This window comes from Thamnophis sirtalis, unplaced genomic scaffold, assembly GCF_051295495.1.
Source record: "Thamnophis sirtalis isolate CommonGarterSnake01/CBP01778 unplaced genomic scaffold, rThaSir2_p1.2 scaffold_11, whole genome shotgun sequence".
In the NCBI taxonomy this organism is placed as follows: domain Eukaryota; kingdom Metazoa; phylum Chordata; class Lepidosauria; order Squamata; family Natricidae; genus Thamnophis; species Thamnophis sirtalis.
Genome location: NW_028261391.1, coordinates 19,033,682 through 19,054,950, shown reverse-complemented (window position 1 = coordinate 19,054,950; position 21,269 = coordinate 19,033,682).

Here is a 21,269-nt window from a genome sequence, read left to right as displayed (position 1 = left end):
TGCCAGTGTTTCTGTTCAAGTCAGATATTGTGACTGGTGCAATCCACATATACAAAGATGCTAGGCAATTTAAAAAGGAGCCTTTTTATTCCTCTTAAAAATAGTGGTTTGAGGATGCCATCTAGCTGTTCGTTTTGAAAATTACTGGGTGAAGATGTACAACAAATAATCTTGTAGCACTTTAAAACCAATTAAGAGTAGAATCTTATACATTGCTACCTAGGAGTAAACCTCAATGAAATCAGTGGAATGTAGTATTGAACAAACTTTGAGAAGACTGATGCAACAATGACAATAAAGAAAATGTTCATTTGTTTGTGTATACTTGTGTGTGTGTGTGTGTATATGTGTAGACCAGTTGCAGTATTTAATATTAAAATCTGATTTCTAAGATGCCATATCTGAATTTGAACTGTAATAAAAATATAAAATCACGAGGATTCTCAACCCCTGAAGTTTTCAGCAATTTACAATAAAATCATGCCCATGGTTACAATATTATAATGTTATAATGTTGTCAATGAGATAACTACCTCAAGTTCTACTGTACACTTCAAATTAGTATGAGAAAATAAGTATGAAGTGAAAAATGGGTACAATTCTTAAAGGGAGTATATATGATATATGTTAAAGTATGTTGGGTACAATTTTGTTTTGAGATGCTAAAACTGTTTCTAATTTGTTCTTTATATCATTTGTTGTTTTTTCAAGAATTTGTTAGAGTTGATCAAATTTTAGATTTTTAGATTTTAGATTTTATTTATTATTTATAAATGCATTTTTTAATCTCAAAGTTATTGTCAGTCAAAGAATCAGAACTATTCATAAAGTGCAGCATAGATGATTTATTCAAACCTATATACCAGGGGTGAAATTCAGCGGAAATTTTGAATAGTTCGAAGAACCGGCAAATATCACCTCTAGCTGGGCCCAGAATGTGGAGGGAATGGAGATTTTACAATATCCTCTCCCCCCCCCCCCACAGAGTGGGGATGGAATGGGGAATCTTCAGTATCCTTCCCTGGAGTGGGGACGGAATGGGAATTTTGCAGTATCCTTCCCTTGGAGTGGGGAGGGAATGGGGATTTTGCAGTATCCTTCCCCTGTCATGTCCACCAAACCACGCCTATAGAACCGGTAGTAAAAAAAATGAATTTCACCACTGCTATATACAGAATCTAGCCAACTAATGATCAACATTAAATTGATACTAGATAAGGGTCAACAGAATTCATGGGGAGATGGATTTGGATTTCTTGTGACAACACAAGGACTCTAAACTGATGACATGTTTAACGCCACCCTCAGTTCTGCCTGCTCTTCTCCTACATTTATAGTGGTTAAGGTATTGAACCAGGCTCTGATTGGTATCTATTCTCACCATGGAAATTCAGTGGGCAACTTTGAACTAGTTTCTCTCTCTCAGCCCAAATTACTACACAGCATTGTTATGGGGATAAAGTGAAAGAAGATTCCCTTACAAACTGCCTTTGATTTCCAGAGAAATGAAGGAACAGACATCCAGCAAATAAAATAAAGAAACAACAGTTATTAAAAGTGTTTGCTGCTCCAAATAAAGCCCATACTCCACGTAGCAATATCAAGTGGCATCTGTTCTATTTTGTGGTTATAGAAAGCCACCTTAAAGTTGCCTATTCCAATCTTGAAATGAAGATGTAGTCCTTCAAAATGAAATATTAAAACTATGTATTCAAAATGAAATGCCTACAGCACTTGAACTAAACATTAAAACTGCATCTAAAAGAAATGTTGAATTTTTTTAAAAAAAATCAACTATTTTAGAGAGCATGTATTCCTTGGCAAACAGAGGCAAACGGCTTTTATTTTTTTCAAATGGCATTTTCTTTTGCTTTCTTTTCTCTACACTTCTAGGAAACCACTGTAGCAATTGCTTCCAATTCAGCTAGTCAAAGATCAACTTCAAAAAAGTCTATCATCATGAAAATCCTTCTATCTCAAGAAGTATTATCTTAATGCCTGGTTATATATACTCTGTGATTCCCATTCTTTAGTCAGTGAACTATCTATTGTTGGAAGTTCAGTCTAATGGCACAAACTCTTCAATAGTTCATGATCTACTGACTCCAATGCCACCCTGCATTAAGGACATGAACTTGGTCTGTGTCCCTGTTTGCAACTCCCTGTGCTTGCTTTTCGTCCAAAACACTCCTAATCTGAGGTCACCCCTTTCTGCCTTTATTCCTAAGCAGTCAAGCACATGGAACACATAATTCTTCACCTGGTAGGATTCAGATGTCTAGATTGTTTTTGCCTGTCTCTATAATACATTTAATATATTTATTAATGTATTTGCCTACAATGTATTTATTTATTAATTTACATAGTTCCCTGTCTCACAAAAATAATACTGGTGGTGTGCAAGAATTAAATAAATAGATAAAGGTAAAGGTTCCCGTTGCACATATGTGCTAGTCAGTCCCAACTCTAGGTGGCAGTGCTCATCTCCATTTCAAAGCTGAAGAGCCAGCGCTGTCCAAAGATGTCTCCATGATCATGTGGCCGGCATGACTAAATTCTGAAGGCCCACAGAACGCTGTTATCTTCCCACCAAAGGTGGTTCCTCTTTCTCTACTTGCATTTTTACATGCTTTTGAACTGCTACGTTGGCAGAAGCTGGGACAAGTAACGGGACCTCACTCCGTTATGCGGTGCCACATATTCGAACTGCTGACCTTTCAGTATTTTAGCCACTGAGCCACAATGTCCCATTGATATACACATATAAAAATCCAATGTAAAGGATAATATTTGTAGTTCAGGGTTGAAACGAGGGGTCCTTGGTGCCCTCTAAGCATTGATGATGTTACCTAGTTAGAATAATGAAACATCTGTAAGAAAACAACCAAGGTGAGAGGACACCAAAGGTCCCTCATATAAAAATCCAAATTAAATGACAAATATTCTAAAAGCAAACACACAGACCCCAGCTAAGGAGAGAACAAGAATTGCTACCTCAGCCATGGAGCCATTGAAACACGTCTCTGGTTTGCCAGGGCTGATAACATAACCAATTCTTGAGGGATTTCTAGAAGGTCAAAAGAGAGGGAGTTAATCTAATTTCAGGGTGAAGAGTGGAATGGAATGGAATAGAAATAGAAATAGAAGAGAACAGAACAGAATATAATCCTTTATTGGCCAAGTGTGATTGTTCCCTAAAATGGGACTAGGGAGAAGATAGGTCCCTTGCAATGGTGGGATTCAGCCAGTTCGCACCTATTCGGGAGAACCAGTTCTTAACTTTCTAAGAGGTTCAGAGAACCGGTTGTTGGAAGAAATCTCGTTTTATTTTTTTCTACTTTACAGGGCTAATCCTGTAAGGAAGGCAGGAAGGAAACATCCTGGTATTATTTCTAGCCTAATCTTTATTGCCCTGCTTACAGAAACCGCCTCTCCGGTTAACCCTGATTACATTGTAACAGCTAAGATGAAGCGCCCATCGATGTGAGTGATGTTGAGTTGGCAACACCTACTCAGTCACATGAATACCAAGCCCCGCCTACTCAGCTGCTCATTAGGGCAGAGAACTGGTTATTAAATCATTTGAATCCCACTCTTGTTGATGATATGCAAAGCAAGCCTTGTTTGGCAGAACTGATGGGGCAGACTGATGTAATAAGGCAGAGGCGGTCCCTTAGAGCAGGGATCCGCAACTCCCAGTCTGTGGACTGACACTGGGCCACACAAGCAAGCAAAGCCCCACCTGCAAAATGCAGGCAGCATGCAAAACCATGCCTCCTTTGGTCCATGGAAAAACCTCTCTCCTCAGGACTAGTCCCCGGTTGTTTGTTGTTGTTGTTTATTGGATTTATATGCCGTCCTTCTCCCAAAGGACTCAGGGCGGCGTACAACATTTAAAAAAAACAGATATTACAAAAGTTAAAAAGGAAACGAAATAAAGTATCCCAAAACAAACCTGATTTAATATTAACAATAAAATTTTAAAAATTAGATTAAAATTAACAATTAAATTAATCATTTATTTTATTCTGTTCAAGCCAGGCCGGTTTGCTGGAAAAGCCAACTGTCAGGTCTGTAGTTATGTTCCTTTTAGGATCTTTGGCCTGCCACACTTTCTATTCCCCCCTCCCAATTACTACACTAATAAAACAGCGTAGTGAAATAATATTTGGTGTTTGCATGATATTTGGAACGCTGACACCAACTTTTTAGGGTGCGTCAGAAGGACCGGAGGTCAGGGATTATGCGAAGCTCCCGGGGCAGCTCATTCCAGAGGGAAGGCGCTCCCATAGAGAAGGCCGACAGCACCCTGAGGAGGCCAACTCTGTGGGATCGCACTGGATGGTGGGAGGCTACTGGTGGCAGTAGGTGGTCTTGCAGGTACCCTGGGTCTAAGCCATGGAACGCTTTAAAGGTCATAATTAGTACCTTTAATTGCACCCAGAAAATAACCGGCAACCAGTTCAGGCTGCCTAAAAGGGGTGTAACATGGGAGCACCTAGGTACCCCCATGCGAATGCATGGCCGCATTCTGGACCAGCTGAAACCTCCAGGTCTCTTCAAGGGCAGCCCCATGTAGAGAGTGTTGAAGTAGTCCAGGTGAGAAAGGATAAGGGCATGAGTGACCATGCACAGAGGTCCCAATCCAGGAAGGGGTGCAACTGACATACCAGGCAAACCTGGTAAAAGCCCCCCCCCCCCCCCGGTCACGGCCGTCAGGTGTTCTTCTAAACTAAGCTTTTAGACCTAAAAACAACAACAACAACAACAACAACAACAACAACAACAACAACAACACAAGTAGAGACTATTCCCTCCCCCCATTCATCATTTGGGATTTCATCTTTGAGAAAACAGAGAAGATATGAACATTCATTATCAAACCACCATTAGCCATATCACAATTTCTGGTCAGAAATTTAATATAAGCAATGAGGAGTTTAATGAAAAGAAGGACTAGGGGAGACATGATAGCAGTTAAGGGTCTTACCTCAAGGGTTGCCACAAAGAAGAGATAGTCAAGCTATTCTCCAAGGCACCTGAGGGTAGAACAAGAAGCAATGGGTGGAAACTAATCAAGGAGAGAAGCAATTTAGAACTGAGGAGAAATTTCCTGACAGTTAGAACAATTAATTAGTTGAACAGCTTGCCTCCAGAAGTTGTGAATGCCCCAACAGCGGAAGTCTTTAAGAAGATATTTATAGCCATTTGTCTGAAACAGTATAGGGTTTTCTGCCTAGGCAGGGGGTTGGACTAGAAGACTTCCAAGGTCCCTTCCAACTCTGCTATTGTATTGTATTGAAGGATGAAATGCAAATCCCTTTTCAGATAAGGCTGACAGAGTAGCTTCGTTTTATGTGCTATATTCTGTTGGAAGAAATGTCCATCTGGGTTCAGTTCCAAGTGGGGAGAAAGACACTGGAAAGAATGGTGGCTGTTTGGAAAGATGGTTTTAATGGTGGACAGGATCACATGGTTTGAGGTCCTGGGCAAAAAGGGAAGAGATGCTGAGAGTGCCTGAGTTTTATGCCCTCTCTGGGCATTTGAAGTTGAACTTGTATTCTGATTGGTTGTCAGATTCCCATGGACCATGCAGGGGTAACTTTGTAGGTTGTCTGTGTCCCAGGCTTGGTTGAGCCTTGCTGGGTGATGAAGTAATGAAGAGGCTTTCGGGCAATTCCTCCTATGGCTCTGCCTGGAGGAGGTACTGTAGATCTTTGTTATGTAGAATAGACTGGCCCAGGCCTTAATGGCTCATTGACAAAGGTGGGGATGAGTTTCTGTCTCCCTTTTAGGGGAAATATTGTGCCCTTTTAATATTTCCTAAAATATCTCATTTTCCTAGGAGAGGGGTGGTTGCTAACTTCCCACAATTCCAGTCTAGTTTCACAGTTCAAAGTCTTCCATGTTCTTCCCTCTGTGATTTATAAATCTTTCCCTGAATCTCTTCCATGACATCAGTTCTTTTTCTTTTGAAATACCCCTTTCTTACAAAGCTTTAGTTTAAGTCATCAGTCTTTACCTTCTATTGAAGACAAGGATGAAAGGATATATTTTTTTTAGCTGTGGTAGATGTATCTTTTATGAACTGTCTCTGCCACAATAACAAATGTTTCAGGATGCAGTTAATGTGGGTGAAGATCACTTTGCAACCTTTTGGAATATATGCTTAACCCCACCCTCAGTTAAAATATTTTAGGCCAACTTTTTTATTTTTCTTCCATATGCCTTGTCTTCTTCTTATTATTTCCTCTCCTCATTTCTAAATACATTTGAAAAATATACTTGTATGTACAGTGTTCATTACATCATCTGATCACAAGTATTTACATTCCATATATGCATATTTTCAACAGTAGAAATCATGTTGAACAAGAAGGCGCCATCTTGTGGCTTATTGGAGACCCAGTTTGGTGTAGAGGTTAAGGCATTAATCTAGAAACTAGGAGAGTGGTGTTAAGATAACAATGGTTATTAAGAAACCAGGCTAAAACACAAAGGATTGAGTTCTAGTCTCATTTTAGGCATGAAAGCCAGATGGGTGGCTTTAGGCAAGTCACACACTCTCAGTCAAGCCCATCTCACAACATCATTGTCAGGAGAATAAGAGGAAGAAGGAGTATTATATATGTTCATCACCTTGAGTTACTAACTATAGTAACTATATAACTATAAATGACACACAAATTGAATAGACATGCAATCCCATGAAGAAATTGCCTCCTTCATCAATTGAAGACGGTTCAAAAAAAAATCAGACTTCTTTGCAGCATTACTATTATTGTTACTGTTATTACACATTTCTGTCTTATGCTGTTATTCTATTAAACCCAGGGAAACTGTAAATCATTTGCAAGCAAGCAACAGTTGCTATCTGAAGTTCTGTAGAAATTAACCAGTATGAGATTCTCAATTATAAAACAGATGATGGGGTTAATACAGGCCCTAATTAACTTAATTATTTCCCACAATTATCTTCCTGATTTTATCAAGTAGACAGTATTTGAAGTTTTGAAGCTCTAATGTTTGGCGTAACAACTTTCGCAGAAATTGATGTTCATTGTGAAATATATTGCCACTGGAATGCATTTACTGATATACTGTATACTAGAGCTGTGCTTGCTTCAAAACTGAGTTGTCTAAAGAGCTTCAGACTCCACATGAACAGGAGCACAGCCCTTAATTGCCATTTGGAAAAGCAGCCTGGTAGGCTGAAAGCCTGAAATGAAATACACAAATAAATAAAGCAATAAATATAAAGTTAGAGTTGCATGGATCAGTTCCTTAAAGATGTCTCTAATGCTAAAAATTGGGCTATCTTTATGCATGATAGGTCCTTCATTTTTGTGTTCTCCAGGCTATAGAATGCCCTCCACAAGAAAGTGCAGTTGTGGTCTATACATTTAATAATTAATGACAAATTGATTTTTAAAGTGTGCAGAAATATTAGGGTAAGTTGCCTGTCCTCTTGCTGTTTCAGATCTCATCCCTATTTCACAATGTTGTTGCTATCAACACCATCATTATCATGATCAGCTGAGGTCTGTGTGTGTGTGTGATTGCATGATCCCAAACACTCAAGGATCACAGGGGAGCCACAGTGTAACCAGTGCAGGGGTGAAATGCTACCAGTTCAGACCGGTTCGCCCAAACAGGTAGTAAACATGCTACTGGTTTGCCTGAACCGGTAGTAAAACAAATGAAATCGGTTCGCCCGAACTGGTTTTTCTGGGTGAACTTGTTTTTCCAACGATCAGCTGTGATACATGATTTATATTAGCAAGAAAGCAGGATTCCCTGCTTTCTAGCTAATATAAATTGTGCAGCACAGCGGATTCTCCCTCTGGCTGTTCACTTACCTTACCATTTTGATGCTCTGTGCATGCACAGGAGTTACTGCACATGCAAGGAGGTGGCGAGCAAAGCGAGTGTACATGCTCACATTGCTACTGAACTGGTAGAAAGGTAAGTGGATTTCACCCCTGAGCCAGTCATATCTAATCATGTAACAATATAATTGATGACAAACACTTCACAATATTATCAAAGGAAAGGGGAAAAAGAAATTGAAACCAATGCTTTAGGTTTTACTACTCACTTACATTCCATAGTTAAACCCAGCTGTTTCTATGGATACATACTTCTGTATGTATTTTTGGGTAAGAAAGTAGAAAGTGACATGTTCTGAAGTGCATAACTTCAGCTACTTTCTACCAAAACTAGTTAATCAAATATGTATGACAGAAATTGGGCATGAAATATTGGCATAGATTCTGTAATTGTATGTGTACAATGCAACAACAACAACAAAAAAGGTTAAAAAAACCCATTTTGGTTTGGCATTAATTTTTATCACCAAAATGGTAAGGTCCTGAAAATTGCCAAGAGACTTGAAGTTAATGGGCATTTTAGTAATGTTCATTCCCTTGTGTCTACCGCTTAGAGCTGAAGTGCAGCTCAGCTTAAGAAACCAGGTTCTTTCTGTCTTAACAAGGTTACGGTCACTATGGAAACCACTCTCTTTGTATCTTTGCATTTGGTACATCTGTCTTATTCTGTCTGCAGCTCTCAAAGAGGAAACCTGCTGAGATATAACGCAGGATAATAGGGAGAAATAAACAGAAGATGAGATGAAAATCTCAATCAGATATGGGGAAGATTCCACGAAACTTAGCTAAGCCACAACAGCTTATCATTTCTCTGGTCACTGATACAGAGTGAAAGATATTTTCCCCTCTAAATGTGTCTCACTGTAGTTGAGATTAGTCATATATAATAGAAGGGCAGAGGGGTTATCTTTTTTATACTTTATTTCATATTACCTTCAGTCATCTGAAGCCCTGATAACAGCGAAGGGCAAGTTAGAAAAATCTGCAGGATCATTTCTCAGACTATTATTATCAGCAAACAGATATCATAGTAGGAAAGCAGTAGCAACCTTTAGCATTTGTACAACTTCCTCATTCAAATCTTTAAGGTAGATTCATTAATTAAGACTTGCAAGTAATCCCGGAAAACAGCCAATAAACCCCTGCTTTGCAGAGACAATACAAATTAAAGTACAGCCCGATCTTCTAAAACTATTGACAGCTTCCTGGGTGACCACTATCCTGGGCGTACTTCCTTGGGAATTAGTCCCATTGATCTCACTTAAATTGATGTCTGAACAAGTATGGATGACATTCTCCTGTAAGAAGGACATTTCCAACTCTGCATGCTGAGAGATCAAGATAACCATAGACACCCCCCTTTCAACCTTACCAGCTTCTTCTCTCCCCACATTCTTGAAAGTTAATCTTTTTGGACAATTATTTTACTGTTAAGAAGCTGAAAGCCAGCAAACTGCAAATTATCAGTATTAGCTTAGCATATTTATAATATTCATTAAAGCAGCTGCCTCTTTTTCTAGCTTCAGGCAAGCCTGAAAAATATAGATGCTGCCAGTTTAAAATGTATCATCTCCTTAAAGTAAAAGCATCTTTTCCAGGATTGTTAAGAAGCCTGAAAAAAAAAAAGATATCACTGTTTTAATTAGTAAGGAAAGAAATGTGTTGCCCCTCACTCACTCAAGATGTGAAGCATTCTTCCTAGCCATTTCTAAAGTATATATAGTTCTGATAAATAGCAGTAATAGGAAGCTGTGGGAACAAACTGAAAAGGAGAAGATCAGGTAATATCTGGGCTACCTGCTTTTTGAATATTTATGTCCCCAATGGCTGCTTATTTGTGAATGAGTAACCTGACAACACGAGCTATTTTGCAAAAGAGGCTACAGCATTTTTAAAAACTTCAAGCAAACTCACACCTAAATGTTGGGGATCCTTGTGCTAAAAGAATATTGCAAAATGTTTAGCTCAATGTGATACTGCTGTCCCTTTCAGTTATTTTTGTTTTCTCTGTTCCAGCGAAAGACAGTTTTGAGATTCTGCCACATCAGCTTGGTGGCTCATTTTTATGCTACTTTTAATCAGGATTAGGTTTGTTTTCTAATGTTCTCAGCACGCCTTAAGAATTGCTATGAGGAAAACTGTTAAGCATGATGCTCTTTTTTGTTGGACTAAAAATACCACTTCTTTTAAATGCATTTAATGCTCATTTGTAATGGATTTCTTGTTTTTCTAACTTAAAGCTGCCTCAGAGATGTGCTTTTTGAGAAGTAGAGCAAAAGTGAAGAGATAAAATTGAAGAATATGCTGCTGGAGTCAAAGTGATGCCCTATGCCCACTGGCTTATTATAGTATTGTAGTATCTTCCATTAATTTGATTACTAGAATAACAAATGTTTTTCTTTTGAACCCATTGACCAACCTTTTAGCCTGATGCTTGCTTAAAGAAAAATGGGCCCATTCTAGGAAAATTGAACCAGTGTTTGATGGAAGGAATAATTCTCATAGATCTTTAAATGTTGTGTATAGATCCACCAATTTTTACATTTCCCAGGAAGAGTTCCTTGCTTGTCATATAAAGATGAATGATTCATCTATATCAAATAGAGACAAGGGAATCATCAGAAAAGGGCCATAATTGCTGCAACCTTGGATTTTATATCTCAATGCTGCTAATTCTAATTTTAATATAAAGAGATCTGTGATATTAGTTTATATGGGAAACAATTTTCAAGGTGCTGACAAAGTTTTCATTAATTTCCAGTCAGTATTTAGAGTGGATGTTCAGGTCCCCAAAGGGACCTCAAATCTACCTTCAAAGAAAGTGGCTTGGCTTGGTTTGATTGTTTTGATATTCATTTCATTTCATTCATTTATTTTATTTGTATGCGGCCCTTTTCCCCGAAGGGGACTCAGGGCGGCTCACAAGTTGAGCAAGGGAAGGGGGATACAAACAGTTTGACACCAACACAAAACAATACATAATTTAAAAGCACAACAATCATACCATTTGAGGTAGGGGCAACGGTTGTTTAGCCCCAGGCCTGTCAGAACAGCCAGGTTTTAAGGGCTTTGCGGAAGGCCTGGAGGGTGGTGAGGGTGCGAATCTCCACGGGGAGTTCGTTCCAGAGGGTCGGAGCAGCCACAGAGAAGGCTCTCCTCCGGGTAGTCGCCAGTCGACACTGGCCGGCGGATGGAATTCGGAGGAGGCCTACACTGTAGGATCTAATCGGTCTGGTGGAGGTAATTGGCAGCAGGCGGTCTCTCAAGTACCCATATGCTGTTATGTGTGTGTGTGTGTGTGTGTGTGTGTGTGTGTGTATTATGTATGTATGTATGTATGTATGTATGTATGTATGTATGTAGTCTATAGAATAAAGATTTTTGTGGCATTATCTGTACTAAATGCCATAGTAAAGGTAGTTGTATAAGGTTAAAATAGCATGATCTTGTAAAATGTGCCTCTCTCCACCCTACCCCCCCCCCAGTGGTGGATTGCAAGTGGTATGCCCTGGTACGAATGTACTGGAGCCAGCCCAGAGCACTGGATGCCGTTCTGGTATGGGGCTCCGGAGGGACCACCCGCCTGCCCGAGCTCCTTACCAGTCTTTTAAGTCTTCTGCACTTCTGCACACGTGCAGGCCGTGTACAGTGCCTGTGCGATGCTCCTCTGAGCAGCTGGAGCATCACGGAGGCTCGCGGAGGCACTAAGATGCATGTGTGCTGCGTGCAGCCATGTGGACTCCGCCGGGCCCGTTCCAACCGGTATGGTTGGAATGGAAATCGGAACTCACCACTTCCCCCCCCCCTTCTTTACCTTCATGAAAACGAAAGAGTTTCATATTTGAGACACTATCTCAAATTACATTTCTACCTTGGACTCAGACTTCCTTTATGCGACCATTGTCTTGGTTGCAGCTCTTCCTTTTGTAATAGTTTCTCCTTCAGTTCAGTAGTTGTTTCTTTCATCTTTGGCCACCTACCTCTTCGTACTCTTTTATCTTCTTCCTTCTTCATCAATTGCCATACCCAAACATTTTTTATTTCCATTATTAGATGGAAATCATTATCATTATCATCATTATCATGCACATGATTTCTAGTCAAGCATTTAGAAACAATTTGTTTCTGCAGACCCACAATGGAGCATCTCCAGAAATCTCAGTCAAAGGGATGGTCTGAATTGGCTTGGCCTGACATTTCAGTGTAATAATGTGGTTTCATCTAGCTTTTCTCTTAGCCTGGAAAAATATGGTCCATCATATTAATCATGGAATCAATAGGGCAAAAGAAAATTAGCAATGCATTAATTCACTATCACAGCTGTAAATTTAAATTAGATCCTTGGCCAAAATAGGTACAGTGTCACTGTGCCAACCTTGAGGTGGATTTTTAATATGGCATACAGCTTGTTTAAGCACAGATCCATGGAATACAATGTTTACATTTTTTTATTGCACATACTGCATGTAAGGTGTTATAAGAGATTATATTGAAATAAAGTTCTATATATCACCCTTTAAAAAGAAAGTAGACTTTCAAAAATAACTTCAGTAAGGTAGAAATTCTGTAGCAACATACGCTCCAACTCAAAATTATTTCATTTTAATTTAAACTCAATGATGCAACTTGATGTGCAATATCATTGCTACTCCTCCCACATACCCTCTTACTTCTACCCATCCTATTTCCCTCAAGGATTATTTAACAGTTAATAGAAAATAAATATTTTAGTGCATCACTGAGATATGACATCTAATCTATTTTTCTTCTTTCTCACACTCAGAATAAGAAATTCTATTTGAAATGACTAAGCTTTTGATATATCATGGATGTGCCAGTTTTGAAAAATACTGGAAACTATTATCCCATCTGTTAAGAATTTGTAGTTATCCAATGTTTATATAGTTATCTAGGTAGATGAAATACTGTAGATACAACTGAAAATGCAATAAAGATGTGTGACAGTTAAAAGTTCCTTTCTTTCTATAGTTTTGTTGTTGTTTGCACTCCCTAATTTTGTTATTTCTCTTTTTGTTATCCCTTTCCCCTTTTTGAACTCCTTGCCTTTGATTCTTTTTTGTATTTTTAAAAAATCTAATACAGTTTTTAATGAAAAAGAAATGGGTCCTCTTCCACAACTAAAACTGAATTCAGTACTCACTGTTCTAATTACTGTCTGAAGAATAAGAGAAATGGGGTGGGGGGGTAGGCATAGTTGCATCCACCCACCGTAGTGAGCAGGCAGTCTCAAGATCAAGCTGGCTCCACCTCATAGTAATAACCAGATTACTTGCTTAATTTTTTTGCGACTAAATACAGAGTAACACAGTTGGAATGAAATATGGGGTCTACGAGTCTATGCTCGTAGTCTTCAGTGAGGTGCTTCTGCTTAGATGCCTTCTCGATCAGATCCAATTTGAACTGAGCCAGCTGTTTCGCCAACTCTTTCTCGTGGTGGCTGCTTTGCTCCAACATCTGCTTCCTGTTGGGGCCCTAAGGAGCATGGCCCTAAGGGGGCCCTAAGGAGCAGGCCAGGATTGGATGGGAGGGAAGGGGTGAGTAGGGGCTGGTGAGGTTCCCCTTGATGTGAGGGACATTGAGTTGGCAATGTCCACCCAGTCACATGACCACCTAGTCACACCCAACCACTGATCATTAAGCAGATCATATTAGTGGTCCACGGGATTTAAAATTATGACTTTAGTGGTCTGCGAGGTCCAAAAGGTTGGTGACCCCTGTTCTACTCCAACCCCCGGCACAAGCAGGAGACCATATAGCATCCAGACAAGTGATTGTCCAGTCTCTTCTTAAAACCCTTCAGTGATGGAGCACCCACAATTTCTGGAGACAAGCTGTTCCAACAATTGTTAATTGTTTTCACGGTTAAGAAATTTCTCCTTAGTTCTAGGTTGCTTCTCTCCTTGATTAGTTTCCATCCATTCTATCTAAGATTGTAGGTGCTTAGCTAAGTCCCCCTTCAAATTTGTTCAATCATGTAATAGGGACAAGCTTACCTTCCAGTTTATATCCTCGTTATGATCTTCCACCCAAGTCTGGTCCTGGTTTGTATTTTGAAATTAGCTGAAGTCATCTTAGGCTTTCAATCACTTGTACTTCTGTGCTGATAGCAAAATGTGAAAATCTAGAACATTATTCTTCACTTATCTTGCATTTTTCCATTGCAGAGCAAAATGATGCATTCATCTTTAATTCTGAAATTGCATCCCTAAATAGGTTAGTGCATAGAGTGCTCTTGTATTTAATTCAGACTAATTCAGAGGTATATATTGTGTGCCATGAACATCGGACACATTTCTGCATCTTTCTGAATACTACAAAATTTGCACTTTTATTTTCTTGATATTCCCTATAGAAGATAATTTTCTAAAAAATGAAACACTTCATCTTCAGCTTTTGCCTGCATCTGTAGGTTAATCATAACTCGTCTCAAAAGATTTTATTCATTCAAGCACTCATAACCACTACTGGTTTAACCTGCCACTACATCTCATAATTAATATGTAAACTGGTTTGCAGAAATGTGCATTACTTTATGCTTGATGTGCTAAATAGGACGAAATAGCCCTTATGAAATCTGTTTGGTATGCATCACATGGAAATATTTACCAGAGATACAAAACTCTCAGGAGGGCAAATGGCTCAGAAGATTGCTAATGGGATATAAGCTTTTACATGAGTAAACCCCTGTACTGAATTCTGAACAAGTACTTTAAAAGCCATTCTAAATTTGCTGCAAATTTCAGTTTAGGTGAAATTAAGCAGTTGATGTGAAGCTGTTGTCTCCTTCTCCAATATTTACATGAAAATATATATACAGAGATGAGGAAACTGTTTTGACCCAAAGTCCAGATTGGTGTTTTCAGCATGTAGCTATGTAATTACATTCCAGTAATGACCACAACCTAGAACAGGGGTTTCCAAGCTTGGTGTAGGAGATGACCAGGCTGGTCAAATGTATCATAAGTCATGAGTTCATGCATGCCTGCAAAAAACCTAACTCCATCCCATCTTGAATGCCTCTCTTATCTCCTGCTCATTCCCTTGACCATTAAATGGTCAGATTCTTTTATAGAGCATATGGGGATGTGGACAAGGCCATGAGAGCTGTAAGTACCTCCACCTGCGTTCTGGATCCGTGTCCCTCATGGCTGGTTACTAACTGCAGTGAGGTGACACGAGGCTGGATCCAGGCGGTTGTAACCGCCTCCCTTCGGGAGGGGAACTTCCCCGCCACACTGAAAGCGGCGGTGGTGAGACCCCTCCTGAAGAAACCATCTTTGGATCCAGCTGTTCTTAATAGCTATCGTCCAGTCTCCAACCTTCCCTTCTTGGGGAAGGTTGTTGAGAAGGTGGTGGCCTTTCAGCTCCAACGGTCCTTGGAGGAAGCAAACTATCTAGACCCCTTCCAGTCAGGCTTCAGGCCCGGTTACAGCACAGAAACCGCTTTGGTCGCATTGATGGATGATCTCTGGAGAGCCAGAGATGAAGGACATTCCTCCATCCTGGTCCTCCTTGACCTCTCAGCGGCTTTCGATACCATCGACCATGGTATCCTTCTGCGACGACTGCGGGAGGTGGGAGTGGGAGGCACCGTGCTACGGTGGTTCTCCTCCTACCTCTCGGACAGGTCGCAGTCGGTGTTAGTGGGGGGGCAGAGATCGTCCCCCAGGCCCCTAAATTATGGGGTGCCTCAGGGCTCGGTCTTATCCCCCCTACTATTCAACATCTACATGAAACCGCTGGGAGAGATCATCCGCAGGCACGGGATTAGATACCATCAATATGCGGACGATACTCAATTGTATCTGTCCGCCCCGTGCCAACTCAATGAAGCGGTAGACGTGATGAGCCGGGGTCTTGAGGCCGTTATGGACTGGATGAGGGTGAACAAGCTTGTGCTCAACCCAGAAAAGACCGAGTGGCTGTTGTGTTTTCCTCCCAAAGATTTGGCTAATATTCCACCACTCAGGCTGGGGGGTCAAATTTTATACCCCTCAGAGAGGGTTCGCAACTTGGGAGTCCTCCTGGATCCACAGCTATCATTTGACCACCACTTAACGGCTGTGACCAGGGGGGCATTCGCCCAGGTTCGCCTGGTGCGCCAGTTGCGACCCTACCTGAATCGGGAGGCTCTCACAACAGTCACTCGGGCCCTTGTGATCTCCAGGCTGGAATACTGCAATGTGCTCTACATGGGGCTGCCCTTGAGGAGCATCCGGCGACTTCAGCTAGTGCAGAACGCAGCCGCGCGAGTGATTGCGGGTGCACCTCGATTCACCCGCATAACACCTATCCTCCGCGAGCTGCGCTGGCTACCTGTCGATCTCCGGATGCGCTTCAAGGTGCTATTAGTCACCCATAAAGCCCTACATGGCAGTGGATCTGGATACTTGAGAGACCGCCTTCTGCCAATTACATCTCTGCGACCAATAAGATCCCATCGATTAGGCCTCCTCCGTATTCCATCGGCCAGCCAATGTCGGCTGGCAACTACAAGGAGGAGGGCCTTCTCAGCAGTAGCCCCGGCCCTTTGGAACGAGCTCCCCGTGGAGATCCGTACCCTCTCCACCGTCCAAGCCTTCCGCATAGCCTTGAAGAACTGGCTCGCCCGTCAGGCCTGGGGATAAGGATAGTTACCCCTCCCGAATGATGTATGTATGTTGCTTACTATTTTATTATATGTGTCTATCTAATGTCTGTATTCCCCCTTCCCGGTTTTGTGTGAGCCGCCCTGAGTCCCCTCAGGGAAAAGGGCGGCCTACAAATACTAATAAAACCTATAAAAAACCTATAAGCTTGCCATAAATCTTTATAATCATTTGAATTGCTTGAATCTCCCGATTTCCCTGGTGCTTGAAACTTGGTAACTTAAAGATTTGTGAACTTCAACTCCTAGAATTTTCCAACCAGCATTAAGAATAATTAAGAATTATAGGGATTACATCCCCAAGTCTTAAAGTTACTAAGTTTGGAAACTTGGTCCTCATTTTACCAATCTTGGAAGAATGGAGGCTGAGTCAATCTTGAGCTGGTCAGAATCGAATTCCTGGCTGTTGGCAGAATTAGCCTGCAATACTACATTTTAACCATCACAGCATTCACTGGATTCTAGTTGGAATAGTTACTCCAGTAAATGAGTTCATTACCACCCAGAACAGCCTATTTTGCAATGGATTGGGTTTTTTTAATTAAATAACTTATATTTTTAAATGAAAGGAATGCATCCTTTTCTCCAAAAAAAATAAAACCTTACTATAGAAATAAATTACAGCAGCGTATAACCAGGCAATGGAAAGTTTGAATCAAAGTATAACAGCTATGGTTATAAAGGGACCCTAGATCTGAAAATAAAACATGATAGCATAAATGCCCTTATTTTAATATATGCAACGTAATTGGGCGGAAACAAAAAAAATGTTATATAATATTGTTGTATATAGAAAATAAATTAAACTTTGAACTATACACATTGTGTTCTGTACATTGATAAATTCAGTCTAACGAAAATTATAGCTGGTTGTATTGACAAAAATGCATTTTAGTTTTTTATTCAATGCCTGGATGTTAAAGGATTAATGACAAGCTAAAATAATGCTAACTTAACCTGCAAACTAGAACCTGCAAGAAACCCAAATATCTGCTTTCTCCTCACATCTATATCAACAGCAGATTCATACAAGTGGATGTATAAGATAAGAGGCACATTTACATGACCTTCCTCTTTTGTAATAAATGTGATCGTTTACCACCAATGCTTCTCTGGATTTTTTGTAGAACAAATTGATAAATTGCATAAAATAACAAAAGTTTGACATTCAAGCTCAAAACAAAGACAATATGCCTTGTTTCCCTGAAAATAAGATCTTCCTGGATAATAAGCCTCATTGGGGCTTTTGAGTGCATTCACTAAAATAAGCCCTCCCCTAAAAATAAGCCCTCCCCAAGCCCTCATAGCAGCAGCCATGAGGTGACCACGCTCTCTGCCAAATAATAAGACCTCCCTGAAAGTAACGCCAAGCTCATATTTTCTGGGTCAAAAGAAAATAAGACCCTTTTTTACCATATTTTCGGGGTAACATGGTAATATCACAACATTTCAAATCCCCAGGACACATCTGCAGACCTCAAAAGGTCCATTTGGGGCGGGATAAGAGTTTAATATTGCCAATGAGTGAGGATTTCTGAAATCATATATATCAAATGATTTTAGATGATTGGAAAAGATCTCAGCACTCATAATTGATTTTTAACATGTTACAGTTGTTAATTTATAAAATAATATCTCATACATGTAATATGTAGTTACATAAGCAATCTGGATATCGCCACCTTCTTCCCCACTTCACCCCAACTTAAATCGTACATCAGTTAAAAGCCTTCTTATACAGTGAGCTACAGCTCACAAGAGATTATTTTTTAATAAAACTTGTTTGCCGGAAAAGATCCTTCAAACTAGCAAGTATTGCTTAGTTACAAAGCGGCAATATTTTACTGCTATCCCAATATAAGCCCAGCATGATTTTCCTTAGAGTTCATTTAATTCAGACTTTCCATCTGTATATCTCAGGAATAAAGCATAGTGATAGTCAAGACACAATTGATATAATGGCTGTCATCTCCAGAAATATGTATCAATATTTAAACAGCAGCAACAAAGATTAGTCACATAGAAACACGCCTACCTCCCAAAAAGAAGATTGCTCACAAAAGTTGAAATAGTTTTAAAGTTATGAAAAGTCAACAGCATGCTTGAAGAAACAGACTGCATCCGATGAGTTGAGAATCAAAATTGTCAAAGATTATTTACCTCAGAAATAAAGCACACGTTTTTAAGAGGAATATCTAAAATCCTAGGATCAGATGAGAACAAGTTTAAGAGCAACTTACAGTACACTCATACAACATTGGTATACATATTTAGGATGGCTTTAGCCATAAACTAAACATTGTTCTGATTATTTTTTGGCAAAACCAATCGTTTCTGGTGGAATACAATAAACAACATCATGCCACTTATTTCAAAAAGATTCTTTCTGTACTTTTACCATCTTCATTGGAGCTTTTAACGTCAACTCCTAAAATGTTATTTCTCTTTTTGGAGAGTGCATACCAAGTAATTAGGATTTCAGCAATTAAATACAGTGAGCATCTCTGCAAACTGCTCAAAAATCACTTTGATGGGGATATTTGCTAGCCTTGATTTTCAAGATACCAGCAGGCTGTTTGCTTCTCATTTGTCAAGTGACAACATAACCTTGTGCTGTTTACTTTCTTTCTCCTATACTTGGGAAGCATGTTGTGCAAGAATAGCATCACAAGGCATTCAATCAACAGCAATGGAAATTTCTCCCACAAGTAATATTTCATTCTGCTTGGAACACTCCTTGGCATAAATGGTCACACTCATCCCCTATATTCCAGCGTCCCTTTGAGGGAGAGGGGCAGTTCAGAAATGTGACAAATAAAGACATAAAAATAAATTGCCTTTTGTGTGATGACTTCAAAAAAGGAGACATTAATCTGGAAGGCCATATTGCTTAAATAAAAACACTAAATAACTTTTGTAGATCTTCATTCCCTTAGCTCTTGCATCTAGAAGTCTCTAGTTTCTATTAGAAGGGGGGAAATTCTGCTGAATCATTATAAAATCAGCATTTTAGTGACCATCCAGATGTCTCTGAGTAAATGTTCATAATTTCCTTCCACTATTTCTCTTGCTCTTAATATATGCTTCCTCAATCTCCGAAGACAAAACAAAGCATTCAGAAGTAACACCCCTGCCTAACCAGAGGTGGTATTCAGCCGTTTCGGACTGGCTCGTCCGAACCGGTAGCGGAAATTGCGGGTGGGCCTGCCCACCCGCCCAGCTCTATGTTGTCCTATTTAGGCACATTTTCAAGCCATGAGCATTCGTGCAAGCCATATGCATGATCAAACCACATCCATGGAAGGGCAAGCGCATGCATAGATAGGGTATGTGCGAGCAAAGCTAGTGTGCATGCGTGCACACTTACATTTGTGAACCAGTAGGAAAATTAAGTGAATACCACCCCTATGCGTAACCCTATCCTCCATGAATATATCAACTCCTCCAAAGTTGGTGCCATAAAACATGGAAAGGGAAAATTATTTATAATTGACATTATTTTTCTCCCATGTTATGAGGATTTATGGGCTAATGATTATTTTCTCTTTTTCCTCATATTACAAAGCACTGCAACAAACGCAGCATATATTTAATATGCCCCAGGTGTCAGGGTTCCAAGTAACACCCCCAAATGAAAGAAGACTCTGAGGCTTGAAGTTCCTCAAAGTTCCATTTTATTAGAGATGTCATATTGGCACATCTGGGAAAACCTGAATCTGAAAGCTTCCAGGTTTTCCCCATCCAATGAAAATTCAATTTCCTTCCCAGCACCCACATGTCCATCACATGGCCCAATAAGGCCATGTAAACCACTTGGAGAGGGCTATAATGCACTACGAAGAAGTATATAAGTCTAAGCACTATTGCTATCTATCTATCTATCTATCTATCTATCTATCTATCTATCTATCTATCTATCTATCTATCTATCATCTATCTATCTATTTATCATCTATCTATAACTAACAAAAATAATGGAAAACTGCACTACCAATAACAACAAACAATGCCCTGGAATCACAGTCTCCCGATTACTAGCCTGGTGCCTTACCACTACACAAAACTGGCTCTCATATTAAATATATACCTTGGTTTTTTTTAAAAAAAATGTAATTATTTCTTAGTTTTCTGTTAGATATAGTGTGTATGCTTTGCACTACTATAAGAGTTTAATACCGTGTCCTCTGTTTCATTCCAAGGATTTAGTTCAGTGTTGTAACCCTTTTGACATTCCTTTTAATTAGGAGAATTTCTAAAATTAGTTCTAGCCTTGGAGCATCATTTATTTGCTACAACCCTTGGAAATTGCTTTTCATTTACATTATATTGCCTTATTCTGCTGGTGTGATATTTTACTGATGTGCACATTTGCTCACATACATTGCTCAACATGGCATTCGAAATGTGCTAATTTCTGCAATAAAAAACCCAAGGCAGATAAATAAACCATCTGACAGAGCAAATGAGATGATCTTTGTCTTTCTTCAAAAAGCCAAAATGCTATGTCCTGGTTTTTTTTAAAAAATATATATATATATCAACCAGAAAAGTAGCTATATCCTGCTTGCTGACCTTTTCAAAGCAGCTGCTTTTGAATTGTTTTAGAGTCTTTTACACAACTTTTATTCATCAACAGATTGATAAAAGCAGTGCCAAGTCTGAGAATAACCCTGACAATAAAATTACTGTGTCACACTATTATTAGCATCACT